Raw genomic sequence first — 14489 nt, 5'->3', positions numbered from 1 at the left:
AATTTTACAGAGGCCGAACTTTACCGAAGACCACCGTATTTCGGTCGTAAATCCTCGCCGGCACGGACCGTTGGTTTGACGAATGGTCCTGGCGAAACAGTCAGCCGCCGCATTCATTGCGGTGACCAGACACCGTATCCGGAACTTCCCATATCCTGTCTCACAGAATTATTCTGCGTTGTGGAACGGAAGGCTGTTCAAGCAGGCAGTAGCGTGCAGTGAAACGCAATGCTGATCTCGGGCATCTCTGCCAACGAATAGTCCGTATCTGATTCCTCAAGAATGATCAGTGTTAAGCGCTATTCCTCCATCCAGTCACGTGCAACCGCTAAGGTCCTGCGAAGTAGGTCAGCCGGCTGGCGTGCTATCGCACAGCCACTAGCTTCTACAGATCGCTCCACTGTTTACGCTGTGAAGTGAGCATACGAGCTTTCTGAACTGTTCCAATCAGGCAGGAGCAGAAGGCGGGTCCTGTAGTACATCTATAGATTTCTGTTCTATTCCCTCTTTCCCGTACCCCAGAGTAGGGTAGTCAACCAGACGCATTTCTGGTTAACATCCCTGCCTTCTCTTTCTCTCCTCCTCCGCCCTCCTCCTGTAAGCAGGCGTTTACGCACACTAACAACAATCCAGCGCATATTACGGCGGCAACCACGGGTTTTTCGTTGAAGAAGTCTATACTGAGGAACGCCGCAATTAATTGAAAAAAAAAAACACGTGACACATGCCTGCCATAGCTCTAACAGTTCAACCATCTTGTTACACGACGGGCGCATAATTTGATTTCACTAATGCAGTGTGGTGCAATAAGTGGACCCTCTAAGGTTGGGCTTAACGATAAAACAATTGGGTCATAGAAAACTACATTTATTTAGCTTCGAGGGAGAACTAGCTGAGAAATGATACAGGCTATAAAGTGCATGTGTGCGCAATACGGGAGAGCGCAGAAGTGCATCGATCACCCCATGATACTAAGGTTTGCACGTCCCAGATGCTGCAGGTTGCAATGGTTAAATAACTTTCGCTCATTCATCCTCAGAAAGTGCTCATGGCTGTACATCGCATGGCCAAGAACACTTATATTCAGCAAGGATTTAGCGAAACAGTACAGTCTACACTGTAAAAATGTTTACACCCTTACGGGTGTTTCCTTGTCACACGGGTAACAGCCCTACCGCTAGGGCCATGCAAAAATTTATAGAGGACGACAACGGAGCTCTAACTAGACGTTCGATGACAAAAGACGTAGTTGGAAAACTATGTAATTATTCTGACAGCCTTCGGCGCTCAGAAATATCCGACAGGGGAATTTCCCAGGGATAGATATGGAACTTTATGTAATGCACTTTTTATGTCCCCTGTCACAGCTGTCATCATTTTTATGTGCAAAAAGAAAGTTGGCAAACAAGATGCCATCATTGGTTCCCACCAACAATTTGATCGTACCCCTTAAACATGAGGGTCTTAGCCATGCGACAATCGGACACCCTTTGTACACTCATAAAGGTGTAAAAACGTTTATAGTGTACACTCCAACAGACGCCAGTCGCAAAGTCGTGCACTTTGTGCCCATGCACGTACTTATGGCTCCTTTGGAGTGACGTTCTGTGGTACGGCGATCCCCGAATTGCCAGTCGACGGTCTCGCGAGATTCCTATAATCTAAGCAAGTTATATTTACATAAGCATTAATATTAGCATCCATAAGCAGGTGCTATAGTACCTTACTTTTAATTGTGTCTGCTGCATCATTTGATGTGAGCCACTTAACGCTGTCTTATATGGGCTTTCTCGCGTTTCTCTTCGTGTTCAAGCTTCCTTCCTTCATCATCCTGAAAGATTTATCTCGGCGCCAACAGCGTCTGAAGTTTCACAGTAACCAGCTGCTTGCACTGGAAGCTAGCCTGTTCGTTTGCAAAAACAGAAAAAAAAATATCTCTCTATCCTTCCTTATCTATCGCTTTGTTGATATTAGCTACAGTTTCCTCTAAAATCCTAAGGCCAAATCGCAACAATTTTTTTAATAACAGCTTCGCAGTATTCTGACAATCAATATAGTGGTGCATATATACTGTACGCTCGTGTGGTAATGGAGGCATGTGTAGAGAATGGAGCGTGATCTTTTCCCCAAATTTCGCATCGAATTGCGGCACAAATAAAACAAAATACGCAAAATATAAGTGTATATTCAAAGAAAGGGAATTGTTGACACCGGAGATGAGCTGCATTTGGGGACTTCTTTCTCCTCACTGGCACCTTAAGCTAATGAATCCATTCATTACGACTGCACTTTTCTCGCAACGACCCCGCTGCGAACACTGTGAGAACTCAAGCTCGACTAGGCAATCCACTTGCGAAAGAATCTCGGCGCCTGATAAACTCATTAGCAGCTCGCTAGACGGCGAACGGTGCAACGGCAGCTACCATTAGAAAGAGAAACACGACAGCATTCGCAATTCAACGACCACAGAGGCCTATACCCAACGGCGCACGCTACATTAGCTACACAGCTTTCATTTAGCCGTAACTTCTTTACTTACCAATTTCTGAAGGTTTTGAAGCTTAAATATTTTAAATGTTGTCTTCCCCTTCACCTATCACTGACCTTTCTACACTAACCGCAATACATTAGCGGATCAGCAGAGGCGCTTCAAATCGCTCCCCGTGCTTTTGTCGCCCGTCTTTGCGAATCAGGAGATTGTGCGGACAAAGTACGATTGTTCCTCCGTGTACACTCAGTTAAAAGTACACTACAGACACAAATACTAACTTAAGTTGTTTAAAAACTTACAATTCTGGAATACTAATCAGGGTAGTCTTAGCACCAGCAGGGTTGTACTCAGTTAGAAATATGAAAAAAGAAAACACATCAGGGTGCCATCTTGAAAATCATATCGATTATTCTTGGCCAGTGAAGGGCTTCCATGTCAATCGAGTAAGTGATAAGACTAGTCAGACTTGATAAGACTAGTCGGACATGATGACATTACATTCAACGTGTTGAGCTACCGATAACTTAACACGCTGAATGAACATATAGCACGGCAAGTTTCGCTGCGTTAACTTTTATCCCTCTTCGCTCATGACGCAAAAGTTCGATTGAGATGAGCCTTCGCAGTGGTTCAGTTCAGTTAAATTTCATATCCTATTGTATACTCACTTACACAATATAATAGTTGTGCGGATGTGGGATACAACAAACGAGAACATATGCCGTTCTGCCCACACAGATCAATGGAGAACAACGTCAATTAAAATTCGTAGTGCGATCAAACATCAGCTCTTAATCAATCAGTCGCCTCCACTGATTTATCATAACACTTCAAAATAAACAAAAAGAAAGAAGAACTGCCCATTTTACATTATTAGCCAGTCCTTTCTAGTCACGCGCAATCGACGCATGCGGTGAAGTTGGAATCGGCACTGTGAGCGTCGCATTTCTAAAACCATGAGCTTATTTTGCCTATTTGCCTATTATGCTAGCGCAGACTTGTAGTTCTCCAACCTGGCTGTCTACGCCCCTGTTGCTGATGGCCTAAAGCAATGTCAGCACAAAGAGTTCTGCTGATACAGACAATAGACAACTTGAACAAAAGAATGGTCCGCAGAAAAGCTCCCGTAGAACTTCGATACATGCAGTATCTTTATCATAAAGAGAACTTCTTGAAGTTACCAAGACCGCAACGTTTCTTCACAGCTAGCACAGAAAAAGATGCACTCCGTCTCCCCTCCGGGAACCCTGTGGAAAATGCAATAGGTACAGCAATATATAGTGCCCATGACGTCGGGCAAATACTCCCTACTGCATTATAAAGCTAATGTGACTTCACACCAATAAACTTTTCGTGTTCAAAGCATTAATCGATGAACCAGAAGGTGACACCATCCACGTTCGGCCATAACACGCCTGACCAACCGTAATCCTCACGTATCGAAAGGTCAAGGAGTCCGCCTCTGATGCCCATGGGGTAGTCATGGTTGGGAAGCTGTGGCAACAGCAGCTCAGCGACGTCCGGTGAGGCACTTAACGGGATCGCTACCTCGCTGGCGTGACAAGGACCAATCACGCCAGCGAGGTAGCGATCAGTTCTCGCGCCAGTTCTCGCAGCCAGAAGTGTCCACGGTGCCGGATGTGGCCATCCCGTCCACTCAATCTTGTTCTGACCGGCCCCGGTGGACCCTGCCACGCGATAATGAAGGTTCCCGACGCGGGTCTTCGGCGAAATATCCGCTTCTCTTGACGTTTACTTAGCGGGACGCCCGCCAGGTGTATAGAATGTCCAGCACCACGTGCGTCGTTTCTTCTACGCCAGTAGGGCACGATTGAGGAAGCGGGGGTACCATGTTTGGTGCACTTCACAAAGTAATAACAGAGTCCTATGCCGTGCGTCCTACTGTGTGCACCACAGTGCTCACTTTCTCCCTCTTTCTATTCCCCTTTTCATTACTCCTCGAGTAGGGTAGTAAGCAGGAGGGTCGTATGGTTGACCTGCCTACCTTCTTTCATCTTGCTATATCTCACTCTTTCTACTCAGCTCCGTTATAATCGAAAAGCTACGACATTTTTTTTAGAAAAATGAGCGGCAGAATTCACAAACATTTTCAGTTCGTAAAGGCTCTTTGCCATTGGCCGGCCTCCTTTGCTAATGATTTGTCCAGCATCAGGGTTGGGTTCATTTTTCTCTTGCGAAGACTTCGCGCAAGAGCTTCTTATGAATGCGGGTACTGGTTCCTTTTAAAGGGGCCCCGCAGCAGCCGCGTTCATCCTTTCCTGTTTTTTGGGGACCAATATTTCATCGGCAAACTTGAGTAACTGCGGGTTGTATAGCGCAGACGGAACGACCACAAAAATAAGGACAAGACGACACACAAAGTGCACTTTGCGCTTTGTGTGTCGTCTTGTGGTCGTTCCATTTTCTTTTTGTGTCGTCTTCTTTATGTTATATTTCCGTCTGCGCTGTAGAACACGAAGATCATGAACCAACAAGCCCATATTTCCGCTATCTTGAGTAACTACTTGATTATGCAGGCAATAGTAAAATAATAAATACCAAAATTATTACTCGTGCAAATTCGGCGTAGTGGGCGTGTTGTGCGGTGGACGACGACGCCATCCATGTGTTGCTGAACCGATTCCCTTTACTCCCTCTGCAAATATATCACTGGGCTATGACGCGTTGCCGTGCGGAACGACACTTGAACCATATTCAGTTACTGGCCTTAAAGTGACAGTTCATTGTTGCGAAATACTTCTTCGTTAATGCGGAGATGCGTTCAGAATGAATATTAGGCGCGATTTTACGTTCAGTGACTCAGGGTCATTGTTGTTTTGTCTTTCTGCCCTTTCTTTCTCTTTCTGTATTTCTTGTGAGGATGTGTTGGTGTTAGCACGAGCTGAAGTGTCCTTCTTATATTATGTGTTACTTGTATTATTAGGCAATCATATTTGAATGTTTTGACGAGGGAAATGGTATAACCGGAAGCATACTGCTTCAAACCTGTCTAGTTAGACCTCAGTTAACTCGTCTGTACCTTATGCCATTGGCAGCCTCTCTTGAGCCACTTAACACACCATGCTCAGATGCTCGTCGGGGTAAAAAAAAAAAGAAAAAAAAGCTACGTTTTCTTCTTTCTTTCTGCTCTTTTTCCCTCGATCAAAGCGGTGTACTACGGTATAAAATGCAGGGGATGAGGGAATTACATACGCACAAAAGGGCAACGGTAACAAGAGCTGAACAGAACGGGGGAAATGTACAGTGCTCAGCAATTGAAACGCGATACTCGGGGCACGTGGCTGCCGGTCCGTTTTTGCGCTACCGGTGGCCTTTGTGGTGCATTGTGACTGCATTTTGCCCCTCCATCAATCACCCAGCGCTCACCACTGGCGCAACACAATAATACAAATTTTGAAACTGCCCTGACGAAGAGTTCTCCGCTCTCGAAACTCTTGGCATACATAAAATTTCAGTTTTCGTAAACGACATCGCCTCCATGGTGTCATAATTTCTACATATATATACCACGTGACTGGCTTTCCACGCTTCACACAAACATACTTTTTTGCCACTTTGACTGTCCTAATGCTCATGCTATAAAAGCGCCGGCCCCCGTGTGGTCTGAGTATCGCGTTTCAAACGCTGAGCACTGTACAGATACAGACAATATTCATTTTTCCCAGAAGACACAGTCGTACGGCCCTGAGGAAAACGCCGCTGGGATAATACACGTGCACACACGTGCGCCTGTTTACTTAATAGGAATATACAGCTCAAGTTTAGAGATATCTGGCCCCAAACTTAGAGCGAAATGCGTTCGATTCGCACGTATAATATCAGATCTATCCCTTCCGTGGGCACTAGGGCACGAAGGTTAAGGTAACGTCGGTTAGCAAGCGCGAGACCTGAAAAGCACTCCCGGCTGCAAAAAGAGCGAACTCTGTTTCGCACAGGTTACGTGGCGAACTTATGCACGTCAAGTGGCGAGAGCGGCAAAGAGATATTAGACCATTGCGCACGTCGCATCGGTTATGCCAGCATGCCAAGCGAAAATGGCCGGCCGATGCAGAACTGTACATCTCACAAAACGGTGAAGCATTAGTCAAGCTACCGTCAGACGTGAGCTGATAAGCGTCAAACTTCGCAAAGTTATTAGCAACTATATAAACGGTCCGTGATAGGCTCACGCGCACTGGCTGCCATATACTAGTACCGACGTTGAGCGGCCAAAGAACACGTTCTGAAAATTTTCAAACCATTTTAGAAACCATTTTAGAATTTACGGCACACAAATTTAAGCGTAGCGTTTGGGGAAGCTTTGGTACTGCTACCTACATCAAATCCTACAATTTCGAGGTCCTCAAGAAACAGTTTGTGCGACAGAGCTTTTCGAAAGTAGGTATACTGTTCAATTGTGTTTGTCGAAGCACTGCAAAGGCGGGGCACGCAAATAGCGAACAGTGCATTCGAACGAAACGCATTGCGAGTTCTATCCTAGCTATAAGGCTCCGTCCCCTTATTACCTGACGCCGACTACAGCCTCCACAACGCTGCATGCAATTGGTGAGGCGGGGGCATACTGCTGGCGGACCCCACAGGCAGACTCGTTAAATAGTGGAAAATGGCCGCCAGGGCCAGACTACTCGGGATGAACGAAGAAGGATTGCGATTAAGCCAGACAGGAACAAACCTGGGTCAGTTTAAGCGGGTCACGTCGACTGTTGATTGGAGCCCAGCTGATCTGGCAGCGGTGCCGACATAGTAGACGGACGCCTTTCGGCACGTTTCCTCCCAGGGGAACTATGAGGCACGGCAAATGAAAATGAATAGTCGCTCGCGCAAACGCCGCTCTGCCGCAAAGCCTCAAACGGGTGGCTGTGTGAAAGAGGAAAAAAATGCAGCCCGAGGAGCATACATCACGTCGTCGCTTTGACGGCAGTCAAATTGAAAACCGCTGCAGCCGACATGGAAAGGAAGCGAGCAGCCCGGCGCGGCTGGCTAGGCGGCGTGCTGTTCATTGGGATGTCGCGAAGGCGTCAGCTCGAATAAAGGCGATAAGATGGTTGCCTTTCTCGCAGTCCTACTTATATTCCTTTTTTTTTTCTTGACGCCTCCTGCGCCCATTTTTCTCCCGGAGCATGAAATTTACGCGTAAGAACAAAAGAAAGCCGCATATATCGAAGTCGGAAGGTTTACCACGCCTCGCTCTACGTATCTAAGCGGCTCGTTAAGTTAGCGAGAACGCGGCTAAAGCTATAAATTTCTTCCGTCCAAACTTTTCGCTTAAAGATTACCACGAATGGAAAAATAAAAATCTACAGTAGACGTGTGCTCACCGTGATATTCGTTGCGTTTATAGAAGGATTGGGCAGGTATTGCAAGTCTTTAATACGAATCAAATAATACACACTCACTATTCGTATTAAAGAAAGGAACTATTCGGTAGTTTCGAATATTCGAAACTAAATATATTTCGCAACAATTCAATGTTAGAATCTGATTACTGTTCTCCATCTGCTAAATAAAGTATAGCAAACTATCAGAAGTGAAACAACGAAAAAAAGTTTTCGAAGCAATGCAGAAACAAAATCGGCATGATGCCAGCTTTGTTTTCGGTTTCGCGGCAGAAACCTATATGGCAGTCTCTGAGACAAAATAAATACGTATCTATAGGCAGTAATCACACTCTCTAAATATCCTCTTCAAGGACGTGGTGTTATCGCGTGAATGGTTCGAGAACCGAATCCTGCAGCGATGGATTTCAGATAGTCGAGCATTGCGTGCTTGCTATCGCATGCATCACTGCTTCACACTGCGAGAGAAACTGGAATCTTCTTTCTTTTAGAGCGACGCTCTATTCGCGAACCCTCCCGTAACATTCCTGACCACGGCTACTGGGTGCCACTATTGTCTTGCTGAATAGCTCAAGCTTAAAATATAAATTAACCACGTGCCCGACGGTGTGATCGAACCTCGGAGCCTCAGCCCAGCAGCCTGGTGCTCTAACCACTAATCCGCAATCACACGTGAACTTCATGCGTGCCGACGCAGCTAGCTCTTTGAGATGATCGCAGTATGTGTTAGATTACGTATAGCATGCACCGCGAGAGCGCATGCGCGCGCCGGTCTATGCCAAAGACGTAGGAATGAAATGGGCAAATGAATGCGTTTGATTAACCGCTTCACGAAAGCTTCGCTTCACATAGATTCCGAGATGTGAGTTGCATCTCCATATTTTTTTTTATCGCATGCACTTATGTCGCTGGAGGCCAGAAATGCACAATCACCGCTAGAGCAGTGGAAGGCGCAAGTAAGCACTCTCTAAATTGGGCCTCTCAACCATAAAACTGCTCGCGCAGACCTACGAGGTCGTTTACGCTCACATTACCCGTTAAAAGGCAATTCATGTTGCGTCGCATGGCCCGCTGCGTGTGCAATTACAAGGACCGTTACGCTTTCGCCATGTCAGCTCAAAGGGGCCGTACAACAGGATTCATGGCAAGTAAATTCTGGTAATCATATAGCGAAGGCACCTAATTACGCTCACACGTGCACGCGTGTGATGACTAAGGGGGTAGTGAAACTTCGCACTAATAAGCGCCATTCACAGTGGTAGCGCCGCAATGAAAAAAATTAGCCTGCGACTGCTTCTTGCGAAATTCTGGCTTTCCGTGAAGAGGCCGGCAATACGCTTGTCGATGGAAGGCTGTAGGAATACTGTGCGATTAGCACGCTGCTAGCGAGGTCAAAAAATAAATACGCTAATCAATACGGTAAACTTTTTTTCTCTCATCCCGAGATAAAGATTTAGAAAGACGAATCCAAATTTAAAATCCAGCAGCGAAAGAAACGAAAGGAGGAAAGTAACGATACACCTGACACTAATCAAGAGTTCACCAAGCAATGGAGAAGCAGAAAATCGGATCTCCGGCGGCGCGGGATAGTCTGCCCAAGCCAGAGCAGTGGAAGGCGAGTAGTGAACTGCTGGCTGGTACGCTGTCCTAGAATTTAGCCTAGCAGAGGTGCTGATCCACAATTCGGGCTGACGGGTGCATTTCGTAAGCGCGGGAAAAAAAACATCGCAAGCGCAGGAGGAACAAAGATAATAAACGAAGTGCTGACTGTCAAACCTCCATGTACTAAGCTTACCTGGCAGCCCGACACCTTGAATGACCCGCCGCGGTGGCTTAGCGGCTACGGAGGTGCGCTGCTAAGCACAAGGTCGTGGTATCAAATCCCGGCTGTGGAAGCCGCATTCGATGGGGGGCGAAGTGCAAAAAAAAAAAAAAAAAAAAAAAAAACGGATAGGCAAGCGGGCGCCGTTGCTATAGCAACTGCAGCAACGACGAAGAAATTGCAGACCCACGCGGCGCCGAACCACCCCGACACCTGAACTTGACGACAGCGACGTCACGCACGCGAGCCAATCACGAGGCGCAAACCTGCGCCTAGCAACAGTGACGTCACGACACAGAGGAGACCAATCAGGGGGCCGGAAAGCTGTGACAGTTTCTGCTAGCGGCAGATGACCTTGACAATGAGCCATTAAAGTCTTCCGCCTTAAAACGCCCGTGCCCCTTGCATTGGGGACACGTTAACGATCCCCTGGTGGTCAAAATTAATCCAGAGTCCTCCACTACGGCGTGCCTCATAATCAAATCCCTGCTATTGGCACGCAAAACCACAGAATTCATTCTTCTCCTGTTCAAACAAGAGTGAACTGCACGACAAATGGCTATCAGTATCGGCTGAAAAAGTGTAGCCGATGCCTGAAACGAGATAGTAATACAAAAAAGCAAACGAGCGCTGTTAAGATTACCCATCAAGTGCGGATCTGAGTGACCGCACAGCAATGCATTCATCCGTTTTTGCACGCAACCGATTCCACTGTGCAGCGGTGTGCGGAAAGAACGAGTTTTTGAACGCATTCGTTTTACTAGTGTATTCCCTCCGTTCCTTTGAATACCGGGAGCGTGTGGGGTGTCGTGCGATTGACTCGATGTATTTGTCTTTGTCAATGTCTAGCTTTCCATGGTACAAACCGAAAACATGTATTTGAGTCAGTCATTACAACGTCGCGTTAGTAATAACGAGATTTATGCCTGTTTTAAAAGACTGCTCCGCGAAATGTGCCAGGTTTACAAATTGTATACGAACCTAATTGCATTTCTTTGAGTGCGTTCGAAACTTATTGCGATAGCAATTATATGGACATTCCAGGCGCATTTCTACCGTCGTTGTTGCCGTCGGCGTCGCCGTGATGTTCCGTAAAGCATTCCCCTCACTGATTTGGAGTAGCGACGTGTGCATGCATGCCTCGTAGGAAGAGGCAAGTTGTTTGCTCTTGTAGATAAAAGGGTTGTTGGAAGCAATGCGTAAGGCATGAATTAGGAGCTACAAGCCACCATTTATTTTTTTTCACAACCTTTCAAGGCCCGAAGGCCTTACATAAGTGGGAAGTAAAAAAAAACAAAAAATTCAGTAAGAATACAAACAAAAATATTGTTTGTATGGAGCTTTCGCGCGTCTTAACACGCACTTGCATATCAAAGACTGAAAAAAAGCGGGGTATGCGCGCTTAAACTAATTTAAAAATAATTTCATGATTGTACATACTGAGGACACGGTATAGACGAAGACCATTGTGTCGTTTCCTAATTTGCATTTGATATATAAAGCATTCTGCATATTGATGAAAAATATTTCCCTGTCAATGTGATCATCGTGAGTAGTTTGGGTCTCTCGTCTCTTGTACCCAAAGTAAAAATAATTGTGGCGAATGCTGCCATGCAGGGCTAATTGGAAACCGCCAATTCTACTGGCAGTTTCCATTTTCGAAGGAGCAAAAGCACGTCTATTCATTCGGGGTTCCGCAGTTTCTTTGTGCTGTATACGCTATTTCTAAGGAAAAGTCCTTTAGGACTCGACTGCGGTCGGCCTGGATGAAATTTACTGACGGATGTTTCAGAAGTCGCAATCACTTACTATGGAGCTTTACAAAGAGCGTACGTAAGCGGCATAGCGTGTGCAAAAATCCAAACCCCACCCAGGTTCTTTCAACTCTATTTGCGTTACGGCCGATAGCATCCCATAGCTTTGGGTTCTCTATTTCTAAAACTCTCTGCAATAATTTTTATTCTTTAACACGGGGAGGCTTTGTGTATAGCTAAAGACAGCTATGTGTGTCTGTGAATGACATGAATGAATTTTAACTGTATAGACATGTTGTTACTTTCCTTTCTGATTCTATAGCATTCTGTTCCGAAATTTCATTATAACTGTCTAACTTTTGGGTTTTGGTTGCGTACTCAGAAAAGGTTATTATGCTCTAACCCTCTCCAAGATCAAATGCCAGGCCATCGTGATGTCACATGTGTTATTAATAAAGGTGGCCAGCCAAGAGAAAGCAGCAGAACGAAAAGCCTCGTGAATTAGGTCCTTGACTCTTATTCAATAAAGAAGAAAATTTGTAGCAAAATGAAAAGTCATGAGGTAGACCATATGAACTTCTGGATGCTTGTTCACAAAACTCCTGCGTAAGTGTGGTCTGCGATTGACAGTCTCCAAGGAGGCCATCCGTTTGTCATGCTTATTTCTATCAGAAGTGGCGGGCGCCCCTACTCTCGAGTAGAAGTCGGTGCGTGTAAGGGAAGGGGGGTGGGGGTGGGGGGGAGTTGGCTGGAGCTGGCGATGACTAACCCTGTCTGTGCCAGAAGTCATCAGTCCTGCGTGCTCTAAACAAATTTTCAAAATTTTTGTTCGTCCAGCCATATCGCCATTCACAACAAGAACAGTGCAGTATTTGCTTGGCTGACTGCGGTTAAACACCTGCATTAACCGACTGCAATTTCCCGCATTAACTGATGGCGGGAGCTCCCCCCAAGAATTGATTCACCTTTAGTAACCGGGCGCCTGGCAGGGAATCGCTTGTAGTCGTTTCACCGGTGGGTGTCCGGCGGAGGGGTTCGAACCCAGCACCTCCCGCAGCCGGGCCGGGCTTGGCTGACACCGCTACCAATACATATAGAGCTGCTCTGAACGGTTAGGGTTAACCACAGAACCAAGTCAAAGACAGAAACGAATCTGCCTTTCTGTTTATGACAATACAGTGGAAAACAAAATAATGTGCAGCCGATCTGTCAAGCATTAAAAGAAATGAAACCTAGTTTATCGATCGTTATTCAGCAGAAAAAAAAAAGCAAAAGTCGGGACATTTGACTGGGTCAATTCGAGGCTCGAGACATTTATTCAAAATTCGGAACTGTCCCGTTAAATTCGGGACGGTTGGCAACTCTAGTCCCAACGCCGGCCAGCATTACCAAGGTAAAATCATTCATAATTGGGTTGCGCTGAGTTTTAACACTGATAAGGAAAAAAATGATTGACATGATGGGTGAAACTACAATTTTTTTTTCCATCTGTCTTAACAAGGCAAAAAAAGCGCGTTCCTTAGGTACACATAGGAATGAGATTGCACTTTTACCTTTGAATACAATCCGTCATTCCCTGGAAGTCAAACATGGGCTCGAAAACGACACTAGTGTAATCCAGCTGGAGCTTCTTCAGCACCGTAGACTCGCGACAGCTGGGCGGATGGCCGACTGACAGAAGATGCCGACTGCAGACGACAGCAAAAGACCGGGGCACGAGGTATTGTTCCGGACCTTGCGCGGGAAGCAGGGAAAGAGAGGAGAGAAAGGGATGCTTCAGGGATACGCGTAGAAAAAGATCAGGGCATGCCGCAAGAACCCCTTCCGACACCTTCGCGACCGCGCACAGCATTTATTTGCTTGTTTTTCGTAACGAACATAACACACGTGGAAGATCAGCACGTGATGAACATTGAAAAATTGAAGTACAACGAAAGAAGAGAAAGACCAGGCTATTCGACACGTGCACAGACGGGGATGCCCTCGCACGTGGGAGCATTATCACGTAGCTTGCGGGCCGCACGGGCCCGAAGTCCGTGTGCAACATGGGCGTTTATTTAAGAGGGATTACAGCCGGCTGCTTCGTCTTTCTATTAGTGAAGCGGGAGCGTAGGGGAAACGCGAGAGTTTGTCTTGTGCAATCTGAGCAGTCTAAGCGCCGACTGCATCTCATTATATTATTATTTATATAACGCGTAAGCGTCACTGTCTTGGAAAGCGCTGCTTCAAGTTTTATACGCTTTGCCCGAGACACTCTATCTCATCAACATTGCAATGGCGTGCTCAACAAGCGGCGGTGATCATGAAGGGTAGGAAATAGGGTCGTTCTCTGCAGGAGTCACAAATGATTTCAACGAACTTGCACTAGAATGTCATGTCCGTAATTTCTTACTCGCATTGCTCGCGGTTGAGCACACTTTGAAGCAAAAGAGCGGCTTCCTCTTATTCTTCTTATTGCCAATTTAATTCTGTCCGAGACATTATTTAGATTATCAGAGGCAGCATGGCAAGTGAAAACTTCATTCTGACTGTAGATCATGCCTACTGTTTGACAAACACACTTTTTTTAGCAAGAAGCACTTAATTACGCTTTTTTAGGGAAGCGAAATAGCAAGAAACAATCGCTACCATAGACCAACTAACTCGAGCAGCCTCTTGGCTTTTCGTAATCCTACACCAGCGAAAAGTGAATAGGCTAGATGTGGCTTAACGTCTTAATACAGCACAAAGGATGTGAGAGGCGCCATCGTGGAGGGCTCTGTAGTAATACTGACAACCTACGACTCTTTATGTTTCTGAATTCCAGACTCCCCATCAGAATGCATCAGTGACAGCCTGGATGCCAACCCGCGACTTCGGGCTCAGCAGAACACTGCCGAAGGCGCTAAGCCGCTGCGGCAGCTCGAACGGCGAGCATGCACTGGTCAACGAATTCATCGACTACTTTGACTTCGTCAGCTGCCCCAGTTCTCTTTTTCGCTGCCGTGATAGTGACCAGCTGTGATCTTGTGCCTAAGCTCCCTGTCTATTTCTTTATCGCTCTCTCTCTCTCTCTCTCTCTCTCT

General features: G+C 46.2%; 1 protein-coding gene across 1 annotated transcript in view; it reads right to left on the bottom strand.

Annotated features, from left to right (window-relative positions):
• The window catches only part of LOC119449689 (cyclic nucleotide-gated cation channel alpha-3), a 262884-nt gene extending 249719 nt beyond the window's left edge, over window positions 1-13165 (bottom strand). The window contains exon 1 of the mRNA XM_037712924.2: window positions 12978-13165. The gene's annotated coding sequence lies outside the window, so the exon portion shown is untranslated. The remainder of the gene's footprint in view (window positions 1-12977) is intronic.
• Between the last annotated feature and the right edge of the window lie 1324 nt (window positions 13166-14489).

Source organism: Dermacentor silvarum, chromosome 4, assembly GCF_013339745.2.
Source record: "Dermacentor silvarum isolate Dsil-2018 chromosome 4, BIME_Dsil_1.4, whole genome shotgun sequence".
Classification (NCBI taxonomy): domain Eukaryota; kingdom Metazoa; phylum Arthropoda; class Arachnida; order Ixodida; family Ixodidae; genus Dermacentor; species Dermacentor silvarum.
The sequence above is the reverse complement of the archived record's forward strand: the minus strand, read 5'-3'. Positions and strand labels throughout refer to the sequence as shown.